Raw genomic sequence first — 25,913 nt, 5'->3', positions numbered from 1 at the left:
TTGGCACCTTTACGCGCGCATTTTTACGCACTCGTGTGACAGATCCTGCCTCAATTTGGACACTATGTCGGTCTCTGGTGGGCAGATGGACCGGCAGGTCATTGATATGGCCGGCCAGGTCCAAGAGGAATGTCGGTGATTATCAACGGAAGTCACTGGAGCATATTTTCAGATGGGATTGATGGAGATTGAAAGGATAAAATAGTCTGGCGCTCAGAAGTGGAAAATGACAGATGTTGCCTGAGAAGAAGGGGCTTTTGTTTTGAGACATGATGATTGATAACTGCTTTGAGATACGAGTTGAAATTGCTTGTTGAGATTTGTACATGCAAATAGCAAAAAAAAAAAAAAATGCGATGGTGCTAATGAGGTAGAGCACTCGGCGCCCTGCTCGCTGGCCTGTGACCCTCCTGGTTTCCCTCCGAGGTTAGCCGTGTAATTACTCCATCCCCATAAATACAGATTCATCATCATCCTGGAGCCCCCCCCCGATGAGCTAAGAGTGAGAGAAAGATGAGAGGAGGGTGGGAGGGAGGGAGGCGGGAGGTCTAATGATTTCATTACTGTGCTTAAAGCCCACTCGAGCTAAGTGATGGTCCACTCATGGCTCGTAGCGCCATAGGGCACTTGTGCAGCTCAAAGGTGTTTTCCCTAAATGCATATCATGATGCTGTTTGCATGCATCCAAGTGTGTGTGTGTGTGTGTGAGCGAGCGAGAGAGACAGAGCGAGAGAGAAATATAAAGAGAATGCTTAATCTCCATGGCATTTTAAATGGCATTCATAGAGAGAGTGGCCCTTTCCTCATTGCCAAGGTAAATGGAGCCAGGGGACTCTCCATTTCAGACCGATAAAAGAGCAACGTTAAACACTCTCTGCATTCCCTTCCTCTCTCTCTCTCGATCTCGCTCTCTCGCTTTCTCCCTCAGTCTTGTTTCTCACTCAAAATTGATGTTGTTTTTTCATGACAGGGAGGGAAACGAGACATATCCACCATCTAATAGGATAATATAACCCCATTCAACACACACACACACACCCTCTTTTCCCCTCTCTCTCTCTCTCTCTCTCCAACTCGCTCTTTCTCTCTCCGCCTTTGTAGCTTGCCTGATTTCCATAGTGTCTCTGTGGAGAGGCAGTTAATGAATTCCTCTGAGCTGGAGAAAGGGGGGAGAATGGTTTTGGCGGTTTAGAGAGAGAAAAGGGGGGAGAGGGGGAGGAAAGCTTTGAGCTATGCCATTCAACTTCACAGCCGAGGCCTGCTTGTGCATTCACAGTGTGTGCGTCGAGTGTGTGTGTGTGTGTGCAGTGCATTTGTGCGTCTTTTAACATGAACCTGCTAAGACTACCAAATATTTAGACTGGCCCTCAGACCTCTCTTTATGGCGATGGTGGATTGAGGGATCTCTGGAGGCAGTTTGACTCCATTTGAAAGCCATTCCCCGCTATTAGCTGCACGCAGACAAAGGAATAACTTACATTCGGACACGTTCAAATGAAGTGGCGAGATCCACTCGAGCTGCTCGTTTCCTCCTGGGTCATTTTCAGTGAGGTAAATAAAAATGGCATCAAGTATTGGGTTTTGGATGATAACTTCATCTGTGGAATATTCAGAAATGATTCATCAAAAGCATTTGAATACATTGAAGCGTTTGTTGTGCTGAAATTGTACCATTATAATTGAAGACAATTAAATGCAAATGAATCAATTCAATTCAACCCAAATATTCTTTGAGTTTAATTTTTAGCATTTACATTTTGAGCATTTATTTTAAAAATAAAGTGAATATGGCATCAATCTCAGACTGATAGCAAAGTTATTCACAATTCCACATCTGATCCATTTATTGAATAGAAAATTTACAAATTTGGTCTTTGCTCAGAGAAGGACAGATGAGTTTAGAAAAGAAAAAAAAAATCTTTGTTTGCTCACTTGGGTGCACAGATAAGCACCGAGTTGACGCTAAATCAGATGAATCACCGCCAAACGTAACAGATAACCCTGACAGCCTCAGGTAACGACTCGTTCTTTTAAATTCCCTCACACTGATCCCACAGTTTTTTTTTTTTTTTTTAATCATCACAGCATGAGAACGCACAGCACCGGACAAATGATTACTAATGGCTATTATTTTCACACAAGCAATTATACGAGTTGCAATGTGACCTGGAGATGGATCCCGCTGACTGAACATTTTGACCCAGAGGGGAAACACTCGACAAAGAGCCTATCATTAGCAATTAATGGGCGTGCCAGCGTTTGTTTGTTAATAGCTCCTTTAGAAGCCCAGTGGGACTCATTTACAGTGCACGGGCCAGAAAACAGACCCTGACCTCCGGCAGGGGTCACGTCGAATCGGCCCAGCTTGTGAAACGCCAACAGCTTTTTTTTTTTTTTTTTTGCTGAGTGCGTGTAAAGAGCCGCCGTTAAATACTGTTCCATCATTCTCCATTGAGAGCGCGATGAAAACAAGTGATGTTCAACAAGATTGCTGACAAAAAAAAAAAAAAAAAGGTGAATTCCCACCTCCTCCTCCTCCTTTACAGAAAGACTTAGCAGGGGGGCTTTTCTCATGGATAGCAATCTGATTGTTTTCTAAACGGATTATTAACTCTTTTGTTACAGTAGGGGTCACTTTAATGCTTCTTAGGCGCCATTAGCATCGCTTTAAAGAGAACGCGCGCACACACACACACACATTGGATTTGCCGTTTGGTGTCTTTGTTGATGTCAGCGGGTGCGGAATGATACCGTTATAATGCCGTTAAAAACAATAGCGTGACATAAAAGGGAGGTGTGGGAGGCGTGGAGTGTGTGTGTGTGTGGCTCCGTGTGTGTGTGTGATGAAAAGTAGCCCTTATAGCAGGAGCAGTGAGCTTAACTCAGTCGTGCCGACATCAATGACCACCTCAAAGAGGCGGAAGCATTACCCAGCCAAGTCCTTGACTGAGCGAAGGATGAGTTGGAGAAGTGGCTCAGATGACCAAGATGGACGAATTAGAAGGGAAAAGGTGTCGGCTGCCAGAGTTGGAATAACCACTCTTTGTACTCTGTTTATTTCTCCCCCCCCCCAAAAAAAAAAAGGCTTCCCCTGGGAAAATCAAAGATACTTAGCGTAGGTCAAAGCATCACGGGCCACCGAGCACCAAGGCTCATATTGACCATATGAATGTGATGAGGGAGGGGGGGGAGAAGGGGGGACCCCGGGGAACCGCCGCTTCTGGCTGGGTGCCCCAGTTGAGCTTTGAGCTCCTGTTCTAGAGGACAGATAAAGAGGGGTATCCCTTACAGGCTTGACCTCTAGCCACCCCTGTCATGAGAGGGAGGGGTCAAAGTTCAGATCAATTGGATCCCAACGGCCCACTGTCTGTGCCTGTACTAGAAGAAGCGGCGAAGAGGCGTGGCAATGTCTTATATCCGGCTGACACCGATCCAGGTTTATATAAGTGAACTCCGAGTTTTATTACAACATGTCATATGAGCTTTGTGATGTTTTGAGTACGTATTAAGAAGGAAATCGGATGGCTTGGATGTTATATTCATTTTGGACTTTGAATGATTTATTTGGCCCATTCTTTTGAAGGGTGGAATGATTACACAGCGTTCGACAAGACTCCAGTGCACACGTTTTGAATTTATTTTGGATTTTATCGAATCCACGCCGCTCGGAATAATATTATACACACGGACTCAAATGTGTACAGTACTCAGAGCACGTTAATATTTGGGGAAATGAAAGTTGTCATAATTCTCATTTTTCTATTGTTCTGAGCCAGCGAGCGCTGTCCAACAAATCCTTTTAATGCCGGAAAACACAAACCGCTTTGCTGCAGTCGTGCTGGAATTTAATCGGACACGTTTGAATCTTCGACAGAAAGACTGATTAGATTGAAGTAGATCTGGCTTTTAATAAAACAGCCTTATTTTTTATTATTTGTTCCACATTTGACCTTTTTCTCCCAAATATTAGCTCCATCAATATAAAAAGTATCGTTGGTAATTGAAATCCGCCCTCAGTCATGGCTATCTTAGTCAGAGATATTTGCTTCTCCAATAACCCCAAAGTACAGTAAAACAAACATATCCATGAAACTGAAGTGAGAGGTGCGGTGCGCTGGGGTTTTTCCAAAGTAACTTTTGAGACTTTGACCACGAGCCATTTGGGTGTGTGCTCCTCACGCTTAAGCTCTATCAACTTCCTCCTAAACCCCACGTTCGCTCGACACATCTCCGCCCTGCGTCGAGGTTGGTCTGACCTTCAACTTGACCTCCAAAAAAAAAAGACCCCATTGTTTAACTTCTAAATTAATTGTGTAAATCGAGTGATTAAATGTGACATAGGTGGTCAAAAAACATTGGCGATGGCGCCGGTGACAATGAAGGGGAATTAGCGTGCATTCCGCGCGGCGGCTCTGCCAATTAGCGCTCGAGTGTTTTTTTTTTTTTTTGTTTGAGCCCGTGCGATGATGAGATGTTGTGCTGGGAGGCGGCCCACTTCATTAAGCACACTGTTGTCTCGGGTTTACTCAGCTTGCCGGCTTGAACAGCTTGTTTACCGCACGCAAATATGACAGACTGTATGTCTATTTGTCCGTCTGTGTGCGCGTCCGTGCAGGAGGCGTGGTCATGTGATCTGGGTTTGGTGGTCTAGGGTCAAACCGTTATTTCAATCCACTAAATCCACGTCAGAGAAGTGCAAAGTGTGCCCGTCGCCGAATAGTTGGCCAGTCCAATAACGGCTCACAAGTCAACGTCTCTTTTTCACCACTTGCACAAATATTAGTCCAGGAGCAGCAGTTTAAGTGCAATTACACCGTCCCTCCTCTTTTTTGTTTTCTCATTCAACACCGAGCCAAACGCGTTACAATTGACAACCGGGCCGTGTTGACCTAACCAGACCCGAGTTCGGCGCTCTACTCTTACTGATAAAACACATCCAAAGTTGGATTATAAATCATGGAGGAGGCAGACTTCAGCCCCCCCCCCTCCCACTCGTGAAATATCAAGACGTCACAGTGGCGTGCGTCTCACTTTCTGCTTTCTGACGCGAGGGCAGTTGTGAAGAGGCCTTAATGCGGCGGGCGATGACAGATCACTTCATTCGCACAAGACCACAGTAATTATTTCAACCATGACAGATTGCCTCAGCAGAACTGAATTTCGGATAAAAAAAAAAAATCAAACCCAACCCCCCCCTCTTCACAGACTCTTTATCTTTCTACCTCCTTCACTCCTCTTCCTCCCCCTCGTTCAATAAGGAATCTTGCGGTTTTCCGAGCTAATGACTTCCTCCTCACTCCTCACTGTTACACCATTGTGTTGATGTAGTCGTGTGTGTGTGTGTGTGTGTGTTTTACTTTGTGTGTGAGCAGGGGGTGACGGTACCATCTGTCTAGCTGCTGTAGCCCTTGCCCCTGCCCAGCTGGTGGGCACTAAGTAATGGGAGAGGACTTCCTCGTTTCAACCCCCTGAGACACACACACACGCACACACACATTAGTATGCGACACCTACTGTCACAGTGAGCGAAAGACAGGGAGGGTTTTTTTTTTTTTTTTTTTTTTCCCCCCAGCCTGAGTATTGAAACCTGAGCAACTCGGGGTGTCAACTGATGATGACTGAATGTGTGTGTGTGCATGTGTGTGTCTATCTGAGTGACAGTTAGGAATGGAAATGAATGTTGACGCAGTTTAAAGCAGAGACTCTCCACACTTTTTTTTTTTTTTTTGCAAAACACAATACATTGTACACAATACGAACAATTACAATTTTAAATTGCAGCAAGGCAGTGACCAGTCATGAATTCTCATTGGCGGACATCATACATTTTTATTTTATTTTATTCGGTACATGCGTGGAATATAATTCCAACATGCTGCATAAAAATGCCTTTGTAGCTCAGTGACTAATTACGAGTTTATTTATCATAATAAGAGTTGTTTGTATTATTTATTTACCATAAATGTACCTATTAACATGCGCATATTATGATGACCGATCATGTCGGAATTTTTTTTTCTTTGTCTTTCCAGTGACGTTTTTTGCATTGCGACAGGTCTGAATGGTTTGTATGCATGTAAATTCCTCCTCATTATTTACTGCTTAAAAAAATGCATGCGCACGCGTCTCCACCTGCAGTTTAATGAAGAGGCTCCGGTTTGAATTAAACGAGAAGCTTCACGTAATTGGCTTGAAAATCCATTGAAATGCAGCACGTGCGCCCCGGACCGACACGTGGGGTTCACGCGGATTGTTGCCGTCGGGATTTTTGCGCTACCTGTAAGCGAACGCACATTCTTAGCTGCGCACTTGAATTTTTAATGACATAGTGATGATGGAGTATTCTTGACCTCTCTGGGGGGGGTCAACTTAAATAACATCCAGCGTGTCGTTTAACTCCCGGCCGCTCCTACAGATTGGTAACTTCCCCGCTCGGAGTCGTCGACAATAGCCGAGACCCAACTGAGGCCGGGGAAAGCCGGGCCGCCATTGTCCGAGTTGAAAGCCCGGTTATTCATTGGCTGTGAGTTAAAGCGCTGACCCCGGTGTAACACTGATGGAGCTGGCTAACAACACTGAGGCCCTTTGTCTGAACCGCCTCGCTCTCTGATCAGCCCCATAATGAACTGTTGAAAATTTACAGCCCGTCGTCACTGTCGGCCTTGCCTTTCGCTTTCATCCACCTTTTCTGCCACGTCTTGGCTTTTTAGTACTCGGCGGACGTCATCTTAAAGGGTGGCCCTCCCCTTCCAGACGCCTTCGTGCAATAACAATGCCGTCAATGTAGGTGGTTCATTGATTTCCTCTCAATAGGTGCCTGTTGTGTCGCATTATTCTCCTCGTCTCCGATCCTTTCAATGTGTCCTCACACTTTGAGAATTGTAAACATTAGGTGTCATGAGTGGCTATACCTTCCAAAATGCATAACTTCTATATTTGTAAAAAAAAAAAAAAAAAAATGCTGAGGTAATAGTAGTTGAATAATCACAATAGACCAACCCACGGCACTAAATAAATCACTTCCTACTGTTCTTCTAATGGGGAGTTAAATGTTTTATGACATGTAATCATTACTTTAACACCCCCCTGTCTCAGTGCCCCCCCCTGCTTTTTTTTCTCGCACACACAGAGCTTCAGCATAAGCCTTATCTGTATGGAGAGAAAAAAAAAAAAAAGCATTCTCAATATATGCAAAACTATTCCAGGTTCTCAGTTCCACCCAAAAGATTTTTTTGCTTTTCTTAATATCTTATTTTTCTCCCTGAACTATTTTCTCAGTCTGGAATTGGTGATGGATTTCTCTGAACCGCTTCTGCTGTAATAAATCCACTCCTTGAAGTTGTGTGTGTGAGTGTGTTTGTGTGTGTGTATGTGATATCCCGGGGTAAATTGTTTCCTCCAGTCTTTGAGAGGTGGGCATTCAATAGCTTGCCAAAACAGCTATAGGCAATAATTAAATGATTCCACGCTTGAGAGGAGAAAGAAAAAGAGAGAGCGGGAGGGAGGGAGGGAGGGTGAGCGAGTGTGGGAGAGAGAGATATTCAGGCAGAAGAGGAAAGAAGAGAGCGAGAGAGGGACAGAAAGCAATGATGTGAATGAGAAAGACATATTTGGAGAGTATCACAGTCCGTGGGCCAACACGTTGCATTTTGCCAAGCCAAGGGATCGTCATTGATCAGCCATGTTGGATGCGCTGAATGAATACATTGATTTTTTTTTTTAAACGCCATTTATTTCACATTCTCCAAACTTAATTTTGAGAAATATAATTACATTTATTAGTTCTGTGTAAACAAGCCGGACGTTTTTTAATAGCAATATTGAGGGGGGGGGGGGGGGTGATAAGATGATTGGCAGAAGAATAAAGCCACATAGTGTCCAATTTGAATTCAAATATGTAAATAAAGCTATCAGACCTGCCACAGTCGAGCCCCCCTTTTGAAGTCTCCGGCTCCTTCCGGGATAGATTACGTTCCAGGTGCTGATGGACGCCTGCTAGCTGCCGATTAACCGGCCGCCTTTCCGCCATGATATTTACCGGATACAATTGTGTTGTCTACTGACATCATTCACTTTGGTCTCCTCTATGCAAATCACATCACGCACTCTGATGCACCCGAAAGTGGCATGCCTGAAGTATTTGACGGGCAGGTGCATGCATGCAAAAAAAAAAAAAAAAAAAGACAATTATTTGGAGATGATTGGTAATGGACACACACATTTGCATACACATATTCACATAAGCAGCTGTCTGCAGGCAGGCGGGGTCAAATGGTGGTAAATTAGTCCTGTCACCCGTTGAGGTCATCACACCTTCAGCTGTCTGTGCTCTGAATGAATAATACTGCAATATTAACATAGTCAGCTCAGCTGGAGTGAACCTGTTGTTGGTGTAATGCATAGCGCATGACTCGCCCCCTCCCTTACTTTTGCAGAGAAGTTGTCACTTGACGTTAATGACTGTCACAGTGATGTGTGCGGCACGTCCTCCCCGTCTTCATCCCATTGCCGCCGTATTAGCGTCCGCCCTCTAAATGAAATCAAACGCGTCCTTCTTCGGAATGTCTCGGAATGTCTCATTAGCTCGACCTGTCTGCAAACTCCTTGCAGTTCTTGATTCCATTGCTCTGTTAGGGAAAGGTAAATTTCAACTTTACTGTGTGTGATTGAAGTCTGGTTCCGTTTTTTTTTTTTGCTTCTTCGGGTGACTTCCCGACAGGTGTTTCCGGGACAACGGGGAAAAGTAGGAATGATTTCCCATCTGGTTAGTCCGTAGAGAGATGGCGTGGATGTCCAATCTGAAATGGGATGCAGCTCCCTGCAAAAAGGAACATTTAAATGGAGCGGAAAACCTGATTTCCACCCTTGAAAAGCCGCCTCGGAATTCTCATTTCTAATGGAGCATCACTGCGTTTCCGCAACGGTTTTCCCGTCGGACTTTGCTGACGATCGTATCATAGCGTTAATTTGCCGGTTGTCCTCGTTCACGGTTATTTTTTTGATGCAGACAACTATAGTATTAACTCGATGATTAGATCAGTTACACACACACACACACACACACACACACCAGGGGATGGTGGGATGGATAAATGCCAGCCAGGCCTCATTAGCTTCTCGCTGCTTTCCTGGAAAGACAGGAGTGAGACAGTGGGTGGGTGGGGGGGAAAGTCGGAGGGGGTGGAAGGAAAGTGGGAGGTTAGATAAGCAGAGGGAGAGTTGAAAGCAAGCTAAGGGGGAAGCAGAGGTATGGGTTGTCGGGGTAACAGGACGAGAGAGAACCCGGGTCTCGTATGGTGACCTGTTGGATTAAGGCTATTAGAAATCCATCTGGGGATGTTTGACCACTTCACTGGATGATCCGCCCCTAGCAGCCGCTCAGATGACCCCCCACACACACACACACACACAAAATGCCCCCCTCAGGACACATATGCACAGAAACTGACACACACCATGGCAGAACAGGATTAGGTCCATCTTGAAATCCTGCATGTTAGCAACTTGGACAGATGGAGGGTCAATGGAAATCACCTCAGCTGTAGATTTCATAATGGGACTCAAATGTTATTTTGTGAAAAGGTTAACGATACCTGCTCCAATCGCAAGTTCGATGAAAAATCGAAAACTTTCTCAAAGGAGAAGAGTCGACTTTCAATTCTTTCCTCTATTCCAAATTTGGTTCATTTGAAGCTTCATCATGCATTTATGCATAAGCGTATTTATTTGGGCTCGTCATTGCTTTTAACTGTTCCATATCCCTCATTATCTGATTTTTGTCATAAGGAAGCTTTTTTTTTGTGAGTGGTTTAAGCTAGTGTGATTGCATTTTTTTTTTGGTGGGACTGGAAATGGTTTTGGCTCATTTCAGCGATTAGGAGAGCGAGCCGCTCGGCGCAGACAGACGAGCTCCCAGCTGAATCGTCGCACATCAAACCCTTCAATCACTCGCCATTTACTGGGCTAAGCACAGATGAGAGGGGCCTCCCTGCTTGAGTATACAAAAAACCTGCCGCAGTTTACTCGCCGCCGCCGCCGCCAGCCAATTTCGGCCAGGCGTGCACACAACGGGTAGCAGCTTGTTAAATATGCAGCGTATCTTTGAAAAACAAACGCGAAAGAGAAATATTTATGAATTTGACGTGGCTGCTTCTGTCTGTGTGAAAACGGGAGTGCGCTCGCGTCCCTACGGTGGCACCAATGAGGTGATTAGCGATTTATACCAAGCGAATCATTAGCATACGCGCCTCCTTCCCTCCCTCCCTCCCTCCCTCCCTCCCTCCCTCCCTCCCCTTCTCATCTGGGTACGTCTGCTCCCAGCGCCGCTTAAGTGTTTTAACGTGTTAATAATCATCAGGCGCTCAAGTGGGCGAGGCACTGGGGAGGTGGATGATGAGAAGGGTGGGCTCGCACCGATCCGTTGCCCTTTGACCTTTGACCTTGGACTCTCCTCCTGTGTCGGAGAGGCCGGCCTCTCATCTCAGGGGTCCATCGGGGACCTATTAAGAGCCGTCTCACACTCCGCCACCTCACTTAACTCCGTCTTGTCAATATGCTACACCGTGTGTGTGTGAGAGGAGGTCGTGTTTATATTCACCTTCCCGTCCATCATGTGTATTTTTCCCCCGTTTTTTTTAACGCTCTCCCGCCACTTCTTAGTGTCTCCCTGCCTTCTTCTCTCGCTCCATCCCGCTGGCTGCGTCTGTCTTTGGAGATGCTAATTCCCAGTCCGGGGAGACCACATGAAACAGAGCTGAGTTTCTCTCATTAGCTGACACAGATGCCGAGGCACGTGGACCTGAATAACAACGCTCTTGGCAGGCGCCGCACCGCCTCTTCCTCTGCACACCGCTCCACCGAGGAGTCCGCATTCCCGCCGTATTCCGAAAACAGCTCGGCCGCGTGTGTCCTCTTCTTCTGACATTGCAAGTTTTATATGGGGAAAAGTTGTGTGCAAAAAAAAAAAAGGATAAATATTATATTAGGTTTTTGTTATATGCAAAAAGCCGTGTGCAAAAATATATCTACACGCATTTATTTATTTTTGCGCACCTTGAAGACGCGTTTGCGTCTTTATTTATTTTTACGATTAAAAACTGTCAGATTTGTGTCGCAAATTCGAAAGTTGTCAGAATTCAGAGATTTCCTGAACGCAATTGATTACAAAAAGAATGCACGTGGAAAATTTCATTTCCATATTTCCTTGGTGTCCCTTTTAGGATTCATAAATATGTATGAATGTCCCTCATCTATTTTAAAATTTCATCACTAATGCTTGCCATCCAATTTAAATAGTACGTTCACAAATCTAAGAGCAGCCGTGGTCGATTTTTGATTGGCAGTCAGCAGATTGACACACCGTCAATAAAATAATAACTGCTGCCTTGTACTTTTTTTTTCAAAGTTTTCCAAGTATGACAAGCTTTAATTGAAATGTTTTAAATTGAATTTTCTCCCCAACAACCGCAGCCTTAAATCTTAATTTCTACGTTGATCTTTAAAGTGTTGTGGGAAAAAAAAATTCTTGATTCAATTAGAAAGGATAACCTTGGAATCAATCAGGAAATAAGTCGGCACATTGTGCCGAAGCGTGGCGACGGACTGTAATCCAGTTTTAAAGCAGCTCCACATGTTGACCACATGATGCTCTCTTAGAGTCAGACATGACTTCACCGGGCTGTATGTCACCACGCAGCCCCTAAACATGGAGCTCAGCGTTCTCACGAACACGTACGTTACTCATTTTACGCTCGGTCATGGAAGCCTTGCGAAGAAACATCGGGATTGAACATTTCTTCACATTCACAATTGGTCCGAATGACAGTAATGTAATATTGATAGCCAGGGGGATGACAGTCTGTCTCCCTTGTGTTCATCCCCTCAGGCTTGACAGAGCTTTGTTCACACATGCCACTGGTGGAAATCTGCTAACATTTGCTCCAATTTCTTTTCTGTCTTTCTCTAGCCGTCCGTCCAGTCGCTCATTCTGAGATTTGTCCCAGCCCTGATATAGTTCAGCAAAACAGCAATTATTGCAGCCTCAATGAACTGAGTCCAATAGCAAAATACAAGATTTTTAATTTAGGATTTTTTTTTGTCCGGTTCCTTATAGACAACTTAAAATGAATATCAGTGTTTTATTATTATTATTATTATTTTATTTTTTTGTAGATCCTCCCAACTACTTCAAGAGGCTCACTTATGTGCAGTAATATTATTTTTTATATAATATATATTACATGTCTACATGTGTTGCTGCACCCTATGTGTTCAAATATCCATTTTGTGTGACTACATGTGCATGCATATGAGTAAGATCTTTTTTTTTTTTTTTTTTTTTTTCAACTCAAATCACCAATGGTGGTCTCTTGTTAAGGTTACAGCATCTGGTTTAATTGAAAGTTCCAAGAGTCTCCTTTTTTTTTTTTTTTGCTCTAAGACTGAGAGAGATTATTGTAATGACGAGAGGTTTACGCTCGTGTGTGAGCGAGTGGCCAGGGGTGTTGTCCCTGTTGAATGAAGCTCACAGGTAGACGAGGGCTTTAGTGGCCAAACATCTGCACAGGGCGCCGCTTGTCCCAATTTGATTTCGGACATATTTTAGGGATCGTTCTGCGAGCTGATGAAAGGAAAACACAAAGTTAATCCTTGTTAAATTTGAGGGTATTGCACCATACGCACACACACGTACACAGATGCGCACACCCTGTAAGACATGTGTAACCTAAGTCTGTTGTGATTCTTTTCCTGGGGAGGCCAGGAGAAGTCTGGGAGAGGTTAAAGCAACACTGCGCAGTGTGAAAACACATTGTGTGGCGCGCGACACACACACACACACACACACACACACACACACGCGGCTTTGATTAATTGGCTCTGCCTGTGTTTGCCATTGAGACAGTATTCATTCAGGTTTGGGAAGCAGATTATTTTTTTTTTTTTTTAATAAAAGGTCAGTAGATAAACAGCTCAGAAGGGCAGCCATTTTGGGGCTTAATCCTCAACGTGACCTCATTTGCCTCAGAGGGGCGAGGCGGTTCAGAGGTGAGGGTTATGAACTATTTCAGAAGGTTAGCCAAAAGAAAAATGGAGACTCATGAACAAGAAAGGCATTTGATTTGAGTCGTCGCTCGGCTGCTTTTCCCAAACTGGAAGTTAGCAAAGACATCACGGAGAGAAATAGGAGTGTGTACGTTTCAGAATAATATAATTTGATAACATTAAAAATGGCCGCACTCCAGCAATTCTGTGTGTGTGTGTGTGTGTGTGTGTGTGTGTGTGTGTGTGTGTGTGTGTGTGTGTGTGTGTGTGTGTGTGTGTGTGTGTGTGTGTGTGTGTGTGTGTGTGATCTGCTCCCATAATCTCTCACACACACACACACACACACACACACACTGACGCAAATGTTACTTCTCAATTATTAATCTACTTTAAATGTCAATCTGCAGGGTTGGAAGTAGTAAGAGTGGAGTCATTAGAGTGCCGTAGCTCCTTTTAGACCACATATAGGCACACATATGGTGCCTGTGGTCATGAGACAATATTTTTGAGTTGACTTCAAGATTTTTCATTTTAGATCACAAGACAAATCGCTCGTCATCTTTCTGAGTCAGTGTTTCACACTCTGGGCAAATGCATACTTTTGTTCATCACTTCATGCGTGTTTAACACACACAGAGAAAAAAAAAAAACAGCTTATGAATAGTGATGAGGCCAAGGTAAATATTGGACATGTGCTGAAAAGACGCGAGGATAAATGCGGGGAATAAACACTCTCACAGAAATAGAGCCGATGTGTGCACTGTAAATTTTAGCGATGGTGATGGAAAAAAATTCATCATATGAGGTCACACCTCATTATTTCATTCGATATTGTAATTCACAGAATCACCGTTGTTAAAATAGATATTTGTGCTTGATTTATTTCTCCAAATATTAGATCATCTCGGGAGGTTGTGAAATGAAATCGAGAAAAATGGAATCAAATCGAACACGGCCCCAAACTGATAATGTTCACATTGTCTCTTTCGTAAAACATTTCAGAGCAGAGCCTGCCACTGTGTGGTATTGATTCTGCCCCTTCCAAAAAAAAATAATAATAAATAAAAAATATCCGACTTTAGCTTGGCACAAAGATGCATGACAGCGTGCCATAGAGGCGTAGCAATGAAACCATATGTGGCTCGAGGATATTAAAAAGGGAATCGCTGGAAAGCATTGCAACCCAATTTTATATATATATATGTATATATATAAATATACACATCCATATCATTCAATATATACATACATGTAAGCCTATCTAAGGGCCGATCCATGTGTTTGAGCTCCAATCTCACAGGAGCAGCTGTAGCCTACAGCCTATATGGAGATGACGGTCAGTCACCCTGACCCGGTCACCCGGCACACCGCACAGTTCTTGCAGACTGCCACGAAGGGAGGAGGGGGGGGGGGGCACTTCAAACAGTTGACTATTATGACTTCAAGGGCGTTATCTGATCCAGGCGGTGGCGAGTCAGAGGGGAGAATATGGCGGATGGTTTTTGCGGGCTGCCGAGAATATTTGATAGCGCACGGCATGTCAGAATGAGATTTTTCTTTTTTTGCTGAAAAGAATTTGAATTGTGTATTAATGACAAACTAACTTGTAATTATTTCCGAATCAAATTGGTTGCAAGAGGGGTTTTATTCATCTCTTCCCTCCCCACTGTTAATCTCATTCAGGGGTGCCAAATTACCCCGAGCTAGTGTGTGTTTAAACATGCAACCCTAATTATGGCTCATTATTTGCAGATTCGCCAACCTTTCACCCTTGTTCACCTCATGAGCACAACACACACACATGCACCATAAATATTAGTCTCGAGGTGCTGTTTGGGGGGTTTAAGTCTCTGCTGCCATCTGCAGAGCTGAGGAAAAAAATACCACAGTTGTTTTTTGCGCTTGTGGCCTGTTGGTGGCAATGTTGATGAAGTCAAATGGTGGAACTCCCTGGCTAGGCCAAATTATTAGGTACACATGGCTTATTGTATGAGTTGCATCAACATTTTACGCTATGCGAGAAGTGCAAGGTATTAAAAACAGCTCTTAGTATGGTGTAGTGCATCAAACTGTAAGCATAATAATAAAGTACACATTTCTGATGATTATTATTGTATTTGTATCCCCCCAAAAATCTGACTATATCCTATAAAAGTGTCTAATATTTATAAAGTAATAGAAATAAATTTAACTATTACACTATAAATAAAAAAGTACTTTTAAAACAATAATTGTGAAGAAAAATTTGCAGAATCGTAATCAAAAACGTGTTAAACTTTTCCAATAATTCCAAAGATAACCACAAGAGGGCAGTCTTGTAATACATTTGGACTGTTTTTGCGTTTTCGCTCAAGGGCAAAAGGGGAATCAGAAGGAATACTCAACCTTGTTTTTTCTTTTTTTTTGAAGCATACTGAACACACTGATGATCGATGTGGGTTAAAGTGACAGCAGTACTTTTTGCACACATACATACAGAAATAAAATTAAAACATATCATGGTATCATCCTCCCTTGTCTCTTCTTCACACTCCTTATCTAACTCCTCCCCATCACATGGTCTCCTCCCTCATCCTTATTTTGCTCTCACCTTGTCTGGAGGAAATGTGACCTCTGGAGGCTTCATGGTTGATTTCATTTCTGTTATGCAAACAGCAGCGGTTACACAGAAGCCCTTTGTAAAAGACTTCCCTTGTGTATTTGTGTGTTTGTGCGCGTAATGGCCTGACGAATTGGCTAGTTTGGGCCAATAATAACCTATCAAAGGCCATTTTCCACGCTCATCCAACACATTAGCACGCCGTCATTGGCATGGCGTCCTCACGGCATGGCTGAGAAATCACATGCGACACCACGACGGTGTGTAAGTTGATGGAGGCTTGCAGTCATGTCCGCTGTATCGTAAATAATCACGTAAGCATAAATGCTTCTCGGGGGGTCGGAATGTTTTCCCCTCGTCCTAATCAGTGATGTCACAGCCGGAGGTTGTCCATCACCAGTCAAAACCAAAGCACCTACTGTGGATGATGATTGGACCCCATCCAAGTGCTCATGTATACATTTAAATATGATTAATATTTGTAGTTACAGCCGAGCAGCTGGATTGTTTTGGCAAATGATGATCCCCTGAGAGCTTGTGTCAAAGTTTGAACAAATCTTGCAGTGGACCTAGGACAAAAGTAGTACATTGCTGCCACCTCCTGACATCTTAGGAATCTTGAGGAGTTTCATTTAGACAGAAGTAGTGATTTGCCTCTATCTTGCAGCATCTTTAATTAAATATGCTTGACATGAATTGAAAAACTTCATTTCGACCAAAGTAGTGCTTTTACGCCATCCTGTGGCTCCTCGAGTAGTGCTTTGCTACCATCGTGTGAGTTATTGGACCAGAGACCATCATCTGAGACTCTTAAGTCCCTGATTCACGCTGAGGCTTTGCTCTCCTGGTGCCCTTGGGCTCGATTAATAAATAGCGCTGCAATGCATTACTGGCGACGGGGAGCGGGGCTAACCTTCATTATGTGCTTGCCGCGGGGGAAGTCATCAAAGCTGAGGTGTAGCTTTGAAAAAAAGCAACTTAGAGTTGACGTCGGCAGTGCTCACCGGGGAACCTTTCCCTCCCTCTCCTCTCGTTTGTTCTATTGCTCGCTTTAATGTCCAGTTATGACCTCACTTTCCAACCTGGTAGTTCCTCCCCCAATGGTGATTGCTAAATTGGTGCTCGTGGGGGACATCCAGCAGATGGCACTGTGATGGAAAAAAAAATCCTGTGAGACAGAAATGATTAAGTTGGCATAATAATATACAGTAAGCTCCTTATGTCTTTCCCCATAAGATTTGTCTGTCTGGCTTCCTGTCTTATTCTTATTCTTAATATTATTATTATTATTATTATTATTATAATAACATTATTGCAAATATTTAAAAATATATATTAATTAACCACAAACCTAAACTTGACATTCTGGTTGATATTGCATTTGGGATATTGCGAATTACTCAGAGACCATTGTGTATTCTACCCAAGCAGTTGCTACCTTATCATTATTCTTCAGCTCCGTTGACCTTTCCGTCTCCTCTTCACGTCCTGTCCTCCTCATCTCTCCTCCGTTTGGCTCCGCCTCCTCTTCCTCCCAGACACACCCGAGACGCGACGTTGATCCCGCTGAGGCGCTAGATCAATAGCGCCGATAAGTAGCGCCGGTAAAGGAAATGACACGGCTACGCTCCCCGCCAGGAGATATTTTATTTTCTCCAGCCTCTCATCTTGATTTCTTCTCAATGCTCTGATTAGTGCCACTGATGTTCGCTTGAAAACGAAACCAAAGCCAGGAGTGATACGGGCGTGCTCCTTCTCTCAAAAGCCACTTTAGAGGCGGAGGAAAAACAAGTGTGCATCTTTTGATTAGCCAAGCGGCCATATTGTTATGACGATGGCCTTCTGTGACCTTTGGATGTATGCATGTGTGTGTGTGCTTATGTGTGTGTGTGTTTGTTGGATGAATGACAGAAGAGAGCATCTGTCACCGAAACACACGGGTAGACATCTCATCCATTATTCACTAAGTGGAGGTATCATACATGCGAGAGAAACACGCACGTGGCGCCACGTTTGCTTTGGGCCGTATGTTTGCGGTTTGCTGCTCAAATGTGATCTGAAGCATGAGTCTATTAATATGCTCCTAAAAAAAAAAAAAAGCACTTGCCAAGTCCAAAACATGTATTTACAGCTCAGAGATTTGTTTTTTTTTTCCATTGACTTCCAAGATTTACTGCTAAACGATGACTTGGAATTAAATCAGGCAGACTGAAAATAATCGTGCTCCTCTGGGCTTTTGCCACTGATAATCAAATTTTCTGTTTTGTCATAAAATCAATTCCTGCTTCTACAGTACACAGAGCAGTGAGGACATTTCCAGGATTCGGAATAAAAAGCCATTTGCAAGTGAGCAGAATCACCCCGTGCACTTTTGAAACCTCGCTCCGACATTCTTCCAGAGACAACAGATAAGGTGCAGCCATGTTCGATGCCAGATAAGAGCCCTTCCATCTCTTTGGAAGGGATGTGAAGGATGCAAGGCGGGGTCAAAGGGAGAAGAGCAAGATGGAGGAGGGAGATTAGGTTCAAGATAGAAGGGACAGCATCAGAGAAAGCCATGTGGCCGCTTTGTCGTGCCTCTTGGACTATTGATCTGCTGTCAGCTATTCAAAGACTGATGGAGAACCCACCGTCAATCTTCTCCAGGGCTGTTTGCTGTATTCCAGGGCATCTTGTACCAAAGTCCTTGACCCCCCCCCCTCTCCTTATTGTCATGACAACCTGCCCTGGTTTTCAAACTGCACCACGTCATGCTTAATATAAAATGATGATCATAGAAAAAAAAAATTCTGAGTGATTCGTATTTGGATGGAGAAAGGTCAAATCTCTGCAGCTTTGATTCATTTCCCCCCCCCCCCACCTAATCACTCTCATCCGTCTGGCAGACTTTTGAGACAGGAAATTAATTATAAATCCAACTTCCTGTTTAATGAAGCTAAAAACTAATAAACACCAGCATTGCTACAGCCGCATACACAACAAGTCTGCCAATTCAAACATATTATTATTCCATTTTGATTAGGACTGAAGTTTTGTTATGTTCAATTTTTACATTTGTGTCTCAATATTTTTGTCAGCGTAATGTAAATATAAAAAGCACAGATGCTCACCCGCCCACACACGCAGCAACAGACGTAGAAAAAGAACACGATGGGGGGGGGGGGGGGGGTCATCCATCTGAGCGGCAGACTGCTGCATGTCACAATTAATCACAAGAGGACGACACGGGCGTCAGGGGAGCGGCAGATCGTCACAACCTGACAAAAAAAAAAAAAAGCGCCCAGGTAAATAAGAGCCCATTGTGTATTGTTTCAAGGCTGGTTTGATCTGCCTTTTGGCAGGTGCAAAAGCTCCATCTTTTTTTTTTTTTTTTTTTGCCGTCGTTATTCCCTATAAGAGTTAAAAGTAAAAAAAGCAGACTCAGTTCTTGACTCATTCCCCCTCGGTTTCGTTCCGCTCTGCTGAAAATGACAAGGAAATTGCCGACGGCAAGCAAAAAGCCTTATGGTGTGTATTATTTCTTTTTAATTTCACTTGTGATGATAAGCAAGTGAAGGATTTAGCTCAGCCACCTGCACACACACGCACACACACAAACGTGACCTTTCTTCGCCCTCTTCGATGGCAGCGTGCGTTGCAGATGGAGGAAGTATTTATCATGGTGCATGAGCACACAAACCCGGAACACATTGGGGGTTTCGTCTCCCTTTAAATTGTCCAGATGAGAACGTGACCCACCGCCATATGTCCACCAATCCCGAACCTCCTTGAATAGTGAAAACAATCCACTCCCAAATAATATCACCCACTCTTAGTCGAACAACTCCTAACACGATGACATCATCAGCTCCCTGCAACACGACACGACATGACTTCATTATGTGACCCAAGTAGCTGACAACACTCACCTCCGCCCCTTCCCATAAAAAAAAAAAAAAAACTCGATGCGATGACTCAGCGGCTCGTTTAGTCGTGCTTGCTTTTTATCGGGAGAGAAGAGTGCTGATAGTAAAATCCCCCCCGTGGCCCCTCTAGATGTAATCAAAAGGTACAATCCACCAGTGTGAATGTTGCCCGACAACATTTATAATTCAGTGCCTGCAAATAAATGAATGAGGCAGCCATTTTTGAATTATTCAAGAAAGTGCCACTTTTTGCTTCTAAATCCTCCTAATTGAACGTTTCTTGCATCCTCTTACATCACTCTTGCACGGTAACGAGAGCCCCCAAGAGTTCGAATGGAAATGAAAACGATTCCTATCAAGTAGTAGCAAATTAAGCAGACAGAATAATGATACCGGGGAATTCTTTTTAAATGATGCACCTGACTTAATATATAAACCAACTTAATCAATCTACTCGGCGCAGGGCGATAAAAACCAATGCATCAAATGTGACAATAAAATACTTGAATGCAATCAACATCAAATCGACTAAATTACTAATTAGCTGCTTCAGAAACACAAATGAGACATCATAGTCATGGGATGAGAAGGTTGCAGCTTCCCACGTGGAAAAAGACAAAAGCAGGTTCACGTTATTGTTTGCTAAGCTTATGGAAAAGGAAAAGGTTGAGCTCATTTGGCAAATGATTGCTGAGTGTTGCGTTGATGAGGTTGGAGTGAGCATTTAGGAGGAGGAGAGCCTTCCAATGAAGTGCTGTACTCCCCTTTCATCCATCTTTTTGCTCTATTTATGACCATAATAGATTTCGCCATCGCTATGGAAACAGAGAGGCTGTAATCAGCGTGCGACAGTCTAAGCGGGGCCCTGAACAAAACCGGCGTAATGACAGTGAAGACTGGTGGGAAGAAAAATGTTGACTTTGGCAGAGCGATTGAGACAAACAAAAGAATATTCACGCATTGTTCCGAAGGGAGCCACGTGATTTATGTGCCGCTATCATTGAAGCGCTATTAACGTGGAGAAAACAAAAGGGAGTGGCAATCAGTCATGGCTAATGATGTTGTTTTCCATGTAGGCATTTACATATATAGATAATATACTGTCACTATAAAATATGATGTACAATAATTGAAAGTCAAGTTTAGTTTGGTGCATTGTTAACCGGATGAGTTCATTGTGTGCTTTGGCTGCAGACAAAATGGGATCAAGATGGAATAATGGGGATCTTGTCAGATGATAAATATTTTTTTAAATACACGGTGCAAAAGTAGTCCTTGATTTTTATTATATTTACCTTATTATTATCTTTATGTATTTATTATCTTATTATTAAAAAGAACATTTATTATGTTTTTAAATATCATTATATTTGACATATATGTATATTTTATTTTTATTTATTTTATTTTTTATATTTGCAGAGTGTGATGCATTAATTATATTTCCTTAAAGGATTTAGAAAGTCAGACAAAAACTATCAATCGAAGCCCGAGATTTTTTATTTGAGCACCGTTTGTCTAAAAGCCTTTTTAATGAGGGGGTTAATAATATGAACCTCATCATCATAAATATTTGGATCACAATCTGTGGCATCTGCCGTTATAAGACTAACGCAAGCCTTTCATAAATCCGCAACCGAGATTGTTTTTGGACCCGTTTCAAATCACAATGAGTCAAGACAAAAGAGGTGCTTAGCACTACAGGAAAATCAGTAAAGGCCCATTTTTCTCCTTTCAGATGAGTGGGCGGAGTGATGAGATCTGGTCAGAAGCCCCCTCACCTTGGTGAGCAGATCGCTTCCACAGTGGGATAGTCTGATACCTCACTGTCCCCCGGGGGGGGATTGGGATGGGGTGGGGGGGTGGGAGGTAGCTTTCCAGACTGGCAGCCTTCAGCCGCCCACAGAGAAGGAAAAGAGAGAGGAATCAAGGTTGGGTGGGTGAGGGGCTTTTCTTTGTGCCGCACCTGGCGATGCTGAGATGGATGGGGAGGATGGTGAGCAAAGGCTGTTAATAATGAAAGTCTGGAGTGAGGGGGGATGAAAAAAAGATGAAAAAAGTGAGAAGTGGAGGGGGGGGAGGTCGGAAGGAAGTTTCGAAAGAAGACCACCACCCTTCATCTGAAGAATGTGCAAACACTAGTGAGGCTTTTTTTTTTTCCATTTTGATGTGAATCATTTATTATTGAAATAGAATATATTATGCAAGGAGGCGGGTCTTTTATAGTTTTGGATGAGATTAGTAAAAAAAAAAGTAGTACGGTAAAATTATCGACCTGTATCCTAAACGTTTATAACGAGATGACATTCTACTCCATCTGGAGGCCTGACCAATACATCCACTTGTGAAATGGCGGGGTGACCTCACATTGCGAACTGTGCAAGCTCACTTAATGGGCTTATCTAACATAAAACACCACCGGGAGGAAAAGCAGGCTGATGGAGCCACTTTACGTGTGTGCGTGCTCTGTCGTCGCAAGGGCGAGCCTGTTTCGGCTGCTCTGATCAATAATGCAGCCAGCGGGGGGTGGGGCCTGGGGGGGGGGGGGGAAGAATGGTCTTTGATGACTCACAGGGATACGCTGAAGTGGACCAGAGCGAAGGGATGGAAAAGGAGGGCGAGATCAAACGAGAGAGCCCAGCAGACAGGCGAGAGTCTCATGTGTGACACATGTACACTAAAAGACGGAGAGCAGAAAAATTACATGAATAATGATGAAAAAAATAAAATGATGGTATACAATAATTTTCATGAATTATAAAATTTTATAATTAATTTTTTATTTTATTTTTTATAATATTTTAATTATAATTCTACCTCTAAAAGTATTAAGGCTACTTGAATTTTGTAAACTTCATCCATATATTTTTATTTATTCTTCATTTATTTTGACCGTTATTTCAGTGATATCATTTGACATTCAAGTCGCATGGCTGGCAGCCAAAAGTGATTTGCGCGCACGCTGCACACGCCTCTATCTAATTGCGGCCATGTTGGAAGCGTAAAAAAACACTTGTGAGTCACACTCCTCCATTCGATGCTTGCCTTTCAGACTGACCCAGATTCACCGTCTCATGTAACAGCAAAGAATCACACGATGCTTGACCCATCTTAAAAAAAAAAAAAAAACTCTCGATCGGTACTGAACAAGCATCAGAAAAAACAAACTGCTTGTCGTTCTCACACCTTCTGCAGGGTTGACTTCCTCTGAGGGTTTAACCAGCCAGTCGTGAGATTAGCTCTGGCAGCATTATTACGCCCGGGCTCCGTGTTCTCACCGGCCTTGACGGTCAGGAGTCAGCGGTAAGTCGTAGCGTTATGGCGACACCTCATTACCCCCCCCCATCCCTCCCTCACTGTCGTCATAGCAACGGCCGAGAGCTTATCTGAATGCCGAGAAAATTGCACCTAAGAGGTGAACCCCGGGGTGAAGCTAGTACGTGACATATGGTGTCCCTGGTGAGGTAGCGACATTCCCCACAAAAAAAAAGGTTCAACTTCTACGAGAAAAAAAACAAAATTGCCAGAGTGGATGTAATCTCGTTTTATAAATGTGTTTGTTATCGTGCTAAGCTATCACTCACTGCAGCCGTGTAACGTAATTAAATCTCTATTAGGTAACAACGTTTGATCTGACTAACTCGGTTCTTATAGATTTGTACCGTCGGCTCGCCAGTCCGGAATTTCTTCACCTCTCTCGGAGAACATGTCGAATCAAACACAATGCGATTTTCTTCCAATTAGATGTCATCGGAAAGGAAGCGGCGGCGGGAACATCTTAAATTGTCGTTTGCTCGTGTGAATCCAACATTGCAGCACATAGAAGCCGCTGGCAGATGTGATTTGTTGGTACACTCTCACTTGATTTCCGCTGAGGTTTGACCCATGCTCGGAAATAAACTCGAGGCCGATTCCAGTCCCGGGTCATGAAATATTTACCCTGTATCAAATGAATTATATATATATGTGGAATTGAGTCCTTGGATGATTCGGCATCCAAACCCAAAAGTACACGACATTAATTTCCATTTGATTGTATTTCAGAAACAGCAAATTAAATCAGGTTTAATAAATAGAGTGATGTTCCGTATCTGATCTAAATGTGCAAGGTTAGGACTCTGCTGTGTCTGCTCATCTTCGAGATACTAGCTGAATTTGTTTTTTTTCCCCAAAATTTGTTTTCTGCTCAAGGTGACACACACATTTTTATTCCCCTTTTTATTAATCGGTGGCGGAAATCAGAGTGTATTTGATAGCTCGATAGATGGACGGACATTCAGATCCGTCACCCCCCGGTGTGTAGTGTCGAGAAAATTGCCGACATCGCTGCGAGAAGCAGTGCTATGCTAATGATATGATAATTAGGAGTGAAACGGGCTTGACAGCCAACGTGTGTCTGGCTGCATAATGGCTCAGGAGTCTAACTGTTTGATCTGATGTATGCTAATTTAAGATATGTATCGCATGATAATTTCATAGTGTTAGGCAAGTTCTCAAATGCTCTCCCCCGCCCCTCTGACAACGACATCTTCACCTTTCTTTTTTTTTTTTGCATAGCTCAGTGTCTGGATGGAGCTAACATTAATATACACAACGTAGTAGACAAAAGTATTAGGACACAAAAGTCACCTGTGATTTTCTCACTAGACTAATTAAGAAGTTCTAAGAAGAGATGTGAGGATGTAATCTTAAAATAACCATGCTGTAGCACAACGGTGTGTCTCTGCTTAGTCACGCCTTTCCCCCCCCAAATAGCCGAGTCACCAAAGCGAGGAGACGGGTCATCGGAAAATTTCCTGTCTGGCGACGGGCAGTTTTTCCCTAAAATGGACCGTTGCCATTGAATTGTACAAAAAAAAAAAAAAAAAAACGCTTAAACCGATCAAACCGTTTTAATGCCTCTCGATAAAGTGAATTCATTGGATTACAAGATGGCGGTAAACCCTCAACACTCCATTGATGATTTTTGTGACGAGAAAAAGAAGCTTAGCTCCATTCAGTGTGTGTGTGATAGTCTATTTAAGCCCCTTATTAGGTTTATTTCTGTCTCTGCCTACTGTAGCGCACAGGTACTTACATAAGCTTAGGATATGTGTGTGTGTGTGTGTGTGTGTGTGTGTGTGTGTGTGTGTGTGTGTGTGTGTGTGTGTGTGTGTGTGTGTGTGTGTGTGTGTGTGTGTGTGTGTGTGTGTGTGTGTGTGTGTGTGTGTGTGTGTGTGTGTTCGAAAGATCTCACCCGGTGACTCAAAGAGAGACGACACGAGTCACATTATGCCCTGACACAAACGTCACGAAATGCGAATGATGTGTTCATGATAGTATCGTGACGTAGATTGCGCAGATGGCATGTGAAGTGAAAATGGGAGAAAGATTAGAGCGGGCATGTGTGTACGCCCACCAATCAACACATAATGGACCCCCCTATGTCACATGACCTGAGGAGGGGTGGCTTTATTGCACTACCATATTATATGTATACCATCTCTTCCCCAACGGGCTAATTCTTTTCTTCCTCCATTATGAAGCTAAATCCCAGTGGTGCTTTGTGGCAGTGAGTCATTGCAAATGGAATTGGGGTTTTTACGCCAACTCGTCAGCACTAAAGTGGCTCATGGACCCAGAGAGTCCAGTCAGGACCTCCCCTAGTGAAACAAAACAGAGTTCATTGTTTTTATGATCCATTTTTGTGTTTGGGTGGAGAATTCAGAAGCCGAGAGGGAGTCGGGGCTTCACTCCTGAGCGCTGATTTGTAGTTTCTATATCGGATGCAAGCAACTGTCTGAATGTGGTTGGTTTCGAATCTACTGAAAAAATATCAGATAAAAAAAAAAGCACATTGTCATGTAGAGGTCAATTTTCTCGAGCGGAGACTCATCCATCTTCATCCCGTCTTGTTCCCATCACGTAAAGGAAGGGAGGGTGACCTCCCGTTTCTAAATATAGACGCCGTCCGACCCTTTGGCAAGTCTTCACGTAGACGCCTCGGCTGTAATGGCCTCGCTTCGTCATAGCAACAACACATGTTCTCTACTTGTATCGAGCTCTTTACAAGGGGGCTAATGATTTCAGATCCCCCCGAGAATATTCCAGCAAAAGAGAAAAACTTCATTTAAAGAGGCCTCTTTGAGTATATAGTGCCAGTCAGCAGCTAACAGATTAGCTTTGGGGGTGAGAACAAAAAAAAAAAACTCCCTTGCTACACTGCTGTTTTAGCGTTTCATTGTGTGAAAAATGGGTTATTGGGAGAATCAATGAGGGGAGGGAGGAGGAGGGATTGGGCAAAAAAAAAAAAAATGCAAAGCTGTTATCTTTTGGGAAAAGGATTAAGCCATAGTTTCGACACGAGAGACTTACAACAGTGTGTATTG

The 25,913-nt window shown here is 43.4% G+C and overlaps 1 protein-coding gene across 1 annotated transcript in view; it reads left to right on the top strand.

Moving 5' to 3' along the window:
• The window catches only part of sox4a (SRY-box transcription factor 4a), a 191,876-nt gene that overhangs the window by 149,654 nt on the left and 16,309 nt on the right, over positions 1-25,913 (top strand). The gene's annotated exons all lie outside the window — the stretch shown is intronic.

Source organism: Syngnathus leptorhynchus, chromosome 20, assembly GCF_054491065.1.
Source record: "Syngnathus leptorhynchus isolate UIUO chromosome 20, UIUO_Slep, whole genome shotgun sequence".
NCBI lineage: Eukaryota > Metazoa > Chordata > Actinopteri > Syngnathiformes > Syngnathidae > Syngnathus > Syngnathus leptorhynchus.
This window is presented reverse-complemented; position numbering and strand designations above follow the sequence as displayed.